Source organism: Pristiophorus japonicus, chromosome 18 (genome assembly GCF_044704955.1).
Source record: "Pristiophorus japonicus isolate sPriJap1 chromosome 18, sPriJap1.hap1, whole genome shotgun sequence".
Classification (NCBI taxonomy): domain Eukaryota; kingdom Metazoa; phylum Chordata; class Chondrichthyes; family Pristiophoridae; genus Pristiophorus; species Pristiophorus japonicus.
Genome location: NC_091994.1, coordinates 53904699 through 53911475, shown reverse-complemented (window position 1 = coordinate 53911475; position 6777 = coordinate 53904699). Strand labels below are relative to the sequence as shown.

Sequence of the window (6777 nt, the reverse complement as noted above, 5' to 3'; positions counted from 1 at the left end):
TACCTTTCCTTAAGTTCAGGATCCTAGTTTCTGAATTAACTGTCATTCTCCATCTTAATAAAGAATTCTACCATATTATGGTCACTCTTCCCCAAGGGGCCTCACACAACAAGATTGCAAATTAGTCCTTTCTCATTACACATCACCCAGTCGAGGATGGCCAGCTCTCTAGTTGGTTCCTCGACATATTGGTCGAGAAAACCATCCCTAATACACTCCAGGAAATCTTCCTCCTCCACCGCATTACTACCAGTTTGGTTAGCCCAATCAATATGTAGATTAAAGTCGCCCATGATAATTGCTGTATCTTTATTGCACGTATCCCTTATTTCTTATTTGATGCTGTCCCCAACCTCACTAATACTGTTTGGTGAGCTGTAAACAACTCCCACTCGCGTTTTCTGCCCTTTGGTATTCCGCAACTCCACCCATACCGATTCCACATCATCCAGCCAAATGTCCCTCCTTACTATTGCATTAATTTCCTCTTTAACCAGCAACGCCACCCCACCTCCTTTTTCTCTCTGCCTATCCTTCCTAAATATTGAATACCCCTGGATGTTGAGTTCCCAGCCTTGGTCACCCTGAAGCCATGTCCGTTAACTGCTGTCTGCACAGTTAATTCGTCCACCTTATTCCGAATACTCGCATTGAGGCACAGAGCCTTCAGGCTTGCCTTTTTAACACACTTTGCCCCTTTAGAATTTTGCTGTAATGTGACCCTTTTTGTTTTTTGCCTTGGGTTTCTCTGCCCTCCACTTTTACTATTCTCCTTACTATCTTTTGCTCCTGCCTCCATTTTATTTCCCTCTGTCTCCCTGCATAGGTTCCCATCCCCCTGCCATGTTAGTTTAACTCCTCCCCAACAGCACTAGCAAACACTCCCCCTGGGACATTGGTTCCGGTCCTGTCCAGGTGCAGACCGTCCGGTTTGTACTGGTCCCACCTCCCCCAGAACAGTTTCCAATGTCCCAGGAATTTGAATCCATCCCTACTGCACCACTCCTCAAGCCACGTATTCATCTGAGCTATCCTGCGATTCCTACTCTGACTAGCACGTGGCACTGGTAGCAATCCTGAGATTACTACTTTTGAGGTCCTACTTTTTAATTTAGCTCCTAGCTCCCTAAATCCATCTCGTAGGACCTCATCCCGTTTTTTACCTATATTGTTGGTGCACCACGACAACTGGCTGTTCACCCTCCCTTTTCAGAATGTCCTGCACCCGCTCCGAGACATCCTTGACCCTTGCACCAGGGAGGCAACATACCATCCTGGAGTCTCGGTTGCGGCCGCAGAAACGTCTATCTATTCCCCTTACAATTGAATCCCCTATCACTATAGCTATCACACTTTTTTTCCTGCCCTCCTGTGCAGCAGAGCCACCCACGGTGCCATGAACTTGGCTGCTGCTGCCCTCCCCTGATGAGTCATCCCCCTCAACAGTACCCAAAGCGGTGTATTTGTTTTGCAGGGGGATGACCGCAGGGGACCCCTGCACTACCTTCCTTCCACTGCTCTTCCTGTTGGTCACCCATTTACTATCTGGCTGTGTACCCTTTACCTGCAGTGAGACCAACTCGCTAATCGTGCTATTCACGTCATTCTCAGCATCGTGCATGCTCCAAAGTGAATCCACCCGTAGCTCCAGTGCCGCAATGCGGTCCGTCAGGAGCTGGAGGCGGATACACTTCCCACACACGTAGTCATGAGGGACACCGGTAGCGTCCCTGTCTTCCCACCTAGTACAGGAGGAGCATAACACATGTCCGAGCTCTCCTGCCATGACTTAACCCTTAGATTAACTTAATTTGGCAACAACAATGCTAAAGGTTACTTACTGATAAAGAAAAAGAAGATAAACTACTTACCAATCACTTACCCCCTTGGCTGTGACGTCACTTTTCGATTACTTTCAACTTTTTTGCCTCCCCGCTGCAGCTGGCACCAGCTGGCCTCCTCGAAGCTACCGCTGCTCCCTGCAACTGCTGCACTTCTTGTAGGCCTCACCAATGTCCCGCTCTGCCTCCTCAACGCTGCTCTCTGCAACTGCTGGGCTTCTTGTAGGCCTCACCAATGTCCCGCTCTGCCTCCTCAACGCTGCTCTCTGCAACTGCTGGGCTTCTTGTAGGCCTCACCAACGTCCCGCTCCGCCTCCTCGATGCTGCCGCTGCTCTCTGCAACTGCTGGGCCTCTTGTAGGCCTCACCAACGTCCCGCTCCGCCTCCTCGATGCTGCCGCTACTCCCTACAACTGCTGGGCTTCTTGTAGGCCTCACCAATGTCCCGCTCTGCCTCCTCGACGCTGCCGCTGCTCCCTGCAACTTTGTTCAAACATAAGAGGGCGGAATTTAGTTTTTAAAATTTGTTTTGTGCCAGACATGAGAGAGGACGAAACAAAGGCTCATGGTGGGGGAATACTCAGCAACAATTGATAGGTTAGCAATGTTGGGAGCATACGCCTGCCAATGAAGGCATGAGCCTACTCTGCACCCTTTCATGTTGGTACTTCAAGCTAGTGCTGCACATTGATTAAAATTTGTATACTGATGCACCAAGATTTGTCCAACTGTTGGAATTTGCATTCAGAATGTTCAAGCGCCCCATGGGTGATCTGATGAACCCTTGGGACCCGCAGAAGGGTACTGTTTTGAAAGGGGTGGGTGAGATTAACAATAATGGAAAACGTGGAAGCCAGTTGCTAAGTGGTCAAGAGCTATTTTCACAAATGCAGCTCTTTTTTTTTTTTAAACCCCATGGGCTAGACTTTCCACTTCACTGGCACATCGCCCATTTTTTGGAACGCGACTTTCGGCTCAGCGATAGCCCAGCGAAGTGAAATGGGCGAAGCGATAGGCCAGCGAAGCTCAGTGATGCAAAACAGGCCCACCGATAGCCCAGCGATGCGTTTTTTTTGGTGGACAGCTTTTCCCGCGTTACGAGAGGTCAGGGGTGATCCATACATGCGCGGAGGGGGAGAGAGAAAGGAGAGGAGGAAAGCGGAGTTCGAGAGAGAAGCAAACAGAGAAAAAAGAGATAAAATCAGTTCGAGAAATAGATTGGAAGAAAATAAAAATGAGATGTCTTCAGACAGCGTGGAGGGGGGTCGGAACAGGGTCCCTGGATCAGAACACTTTTCCGATGAGGCCCTTGTACAGGAGGTGCACTCTCTGTGGGCCAAATTAACCCGGGGTGGCAGTGGGAAACCTCCATCCCGGGCGTACCGGAAAATATGGGCGCAAATAGCGGACATCGTCTCCTCGGCGTCCCATGAGACGAGGGGGCCCGACCAGTGTCGGATGCGCTGGAATAGCCTGGTTGCTTCAGCAAGAGTAAGTACAGATTTTATATTGTATTGATGAAGATTGTAATTATAATAGTAAATCTCCTGGATTGAATTAAATATTGTAAATTTTTACATACATACATACATGCATACAATATATATATATATATACCCTGCTAGTGTCTGGATAGGGCTATGAACCTGTGCCCTTTTTATGTCTCTCTGGCTGCTGCCGTAGACAGATGTATGTGTCAAGCTTTAGCTCCCAAACATGCTGAGCTTTGTTATAACCGTGCATCAATTGTTGATCCTATTTGCATGTAACGTTTGAAACTTGTGTTTCCATGATACTACCTAGTCACTGAGCTTATGCCATGCTCTTTTCATGTTTGCAGAAGAAGCTATCTAACAACTGGTTGGAGCAGAGGCGCACCGGAGGGGGGCCCTGCTCAGGTGTAGCAGCTCACTGACTTTGAGGAGCGTGCAGCCGCGCTTGTGGGTACGCACAGTCGCTCGGCCACCACCCATGGCGTTGCGGAACCCTGCTATGCGTTACGTGAGTAATGTGTCAAACAGTTTTAAAGTAATGTAACATCAGGTAATTATAATGCAGTATACGAATGATGTCATGTCATGCATGCAGCCTTTGTGCTACTCTCAGTTTGACAACATAAAAACATAAGCAATAAGAGCAGGGGAAGGTCATCTGGACATCTGTCCCCTTCTCTGTGCACCCCCCATAAACCCTCACTCCCTTATTATGTCCATCTGCGATTGAAGCAGCCGCGACAGCTTTCTGGGGCAGTGAAATCCACTTGATGCATTAATGTGTAACGTGTCTCGGTAATGTATACCCTTCTAATAAGCTCTAAGCTCAATTGTGCCTTGAAGGTCAACCGGAGGCGCAAGTGGAGGCCTCATCTGCACCTGTAGGTGTCATTCACCACGGGTGGTGAAGAACAGGAGGAGGGTGATAATATGAGCAACGAAGTAGAGGAGGAGGAATATGTTACGGAGCCCATAGAGGGGGATGAACCTGCAGCCACTTTGCATTTCACTACTGCGACCGAAGAGATACTGGGACCAAGCGGCGTGCAGCCGGCAACGCCAAGGCGCATAATAGTGTGCACACCAACCCCACGGAGGTCGGGTCAGTGAGTTCAGCACTCGCCTCCTATGGACGATCGGTTGGAAGGCTTGATCTCCCTGTGCGAGGAGACTGTCGCGAGTATCTCCAGGCTTTTGCTTGGTTCACACGGGACTTTTCCCAAGTGTCTGCTGCCCAAGCAGAGGTAGCGCAGCAGACGCTTGAAGAGATGCGTGCACAGACCGCCGCCACCAATGCCTTGCGGCGCGCATTGTTGGCTGAGCACAGCGCTGCACCCCAAGGTGCTGTGATCGGTCCAAGCACAAGCCCAAGCACTCAACCAAGTCAGGAGGAAGCATTTCCTTCTGACTCTGAAGACGATGCCCCAGCTTCGTCTCTTCAACCCCCACCCCGCCAACAGCCGATCGCGCCACCATCACCCCCACCACGTCAGGAAGTCTTGCAGTTGCCCGCTGCACGCCAGATTCGTCTCGTTCTCCGAGGACAAAAACGGGCGGGTAGGGCTAAGACGGGATGGGGGGGGGGAAGAGACCAGGATTTGGAGGGAAACGTGGCCGCAGGTAGGGAGGAGGGGTTGTAATTTTTCTTCTTGTTGTTATTGCTGTTCTTCTTACTGTTTTTTTATCTTGTCATATTGCTGTTAATATTGTTTTTACATTCATTTGCTGGTTTACAGTTGGTTGTGTTGGGGGGGAGATTAAAAATGATTTTTTTAAATTATAGAATTTTACAATTGTGCATTGTCATATAATAAGTTTAAGTTAAAACATTAATGCAACTGTTGTACAACTCATTCATGGTGGTAGCTTTGATTGGCAGCTTGATGAGCCAATGCTTGGCACCGTGTTGAGGAAGAGGTCTCTGGAGAAGTAAGTCCAAGGGACTCTTGAGTTTTAAGCAGTCAGAGAGACAGATGCCACGCTATCCCGTCAGCCAGAGGGAGGCTGAGACGCTCTAGAATGTGGAATGAATCCATACAGCCGGTAAGAGAAAATATTTGTGGTAGTTAGTTCGTGGACTGCTCGAGAGAAGCGAACTTAGCCTGTAAGACAGGTCGGGTTTCATATTTTGTTGCTTTACGATATAAGGAGCCATAGGAATTGATTAAGTCTTTTGTTCACTCATGTATCCTATGTAAAATAAACCAGTTTGTTGGTTCACTGTTGATCTAATTGCAATAGATTGCTTATTAGTCTGCCTTCTGGGAATACAGGAGAACACGTGCCAGTACATGAGAGATCTTGGTATCCATATACAACAAAGGGGTCTGTTGTTATGGTTCCCAGACACTCTCGTTTAACTGGATAGTAAAGAAGCTCTCTAAATTGTAGGGAAATTATGTCCACTTGTAGGAATGAGACTGAACCCAACAGAATATTTACTATAGACCTTCAAATTTGTAACAAATCTCACCAGGTGACTTAGTTCAGTAAAAGGCAGGCATATAACAACTGTTTACATACACAGCAGTATAATCAAAAAAATATATATGTAAGCTCACCCACAATGAACCTATTGTCTGCTAAGCAGGCAGCTGTAGATCATTGGCAGCTAAGTTTCATCTGCCTGGGGGTTCATTGGCAGCTGAGGGATCTGCTCATTGTTCCTCCAGCATTTGGTTTATTGAATCATAGAATGATACAGCCCAGAAGGAAGCTATTCGGCATTGGCCATTGTGTCTCTTTGAAAGAGCTGTCCAATTAGTGTCCCATCCCTGTCCTTTCTGCATAGCCATGCAAATTTCCCCTTCAAGTATTTATATATCCATTTCCCTTTTGAAATTTATTATTGAATCTGTTTCCACCACCCTTTCGGGCAGTGCATTCCAGATCGTAGCATCTCGCTGCGTTTTTTTAATTGCCTCATCTTGCTTCTTTATACTTATGCTAATTACCTTAAATCTGTGTCCGCTGTCACTGGAAATAGTTTCTCTTTGTTTACTCAAAGCACTTCATGATTTTGAGCACATCAAATCTCCCATTCACCTTCTCTGCTCTAAGGAGAACAACCCCAGCTTCTCTAGTCTCCCCAATAACTGAAGTCCTGCATCCCTAGTACCATTCTAATAAATCTCCTCTGCACTCTCTCCAAGGCTTTGACATCCTTGCTAAAATGTGGTACCCAGAATTGGGCATCACCAGTGATTTATAAAGGTCTAGCATAACTTTCTGGCTTTTGTACTCTTTGCCTCTTTTATAAAGCCAAGGATCCTGTATGCGTATTTAACAGCCTTCTCAACTTGTCGTACCATATACAAAGCATATACCCTCAGGTCTCTGTTCTTGCACACCCTTTAAAATTATACCATTTGGTTAAATTGCTTCTCACCTCACCAAAATACATCACTTCACACTTGTTTGCATTTAATTAAATTTCACCAATCT

General features: G+C 47.2%; 1 protein-coding gene across 1 annotated transcript in view; it reads left to right on the top strand.

Moving 5' to 3' along the window:
- The first annotated feature begins 2764 nt into the window (after window positions 1–2764).
- The window catches only part of ndc80 (NDC80 kinetochore complex component), a 196780-nt gene continuing 192767 nt past the window's right edge, over window positions 2765–6777 (top strand). Inside the window, exons 1-3 of the mRNA XM_070860038.1 lie at window positions 2765–3331; window positions 3681–3841; window positions 5213–5376. The gene's annotated coding sequence lies outside the window, so the exon portion shown is untranslated. The remainder of the gene's footprint in view (window positions 3332–3680; window positions 3842–5212; window positions 5377–6777) is intronic.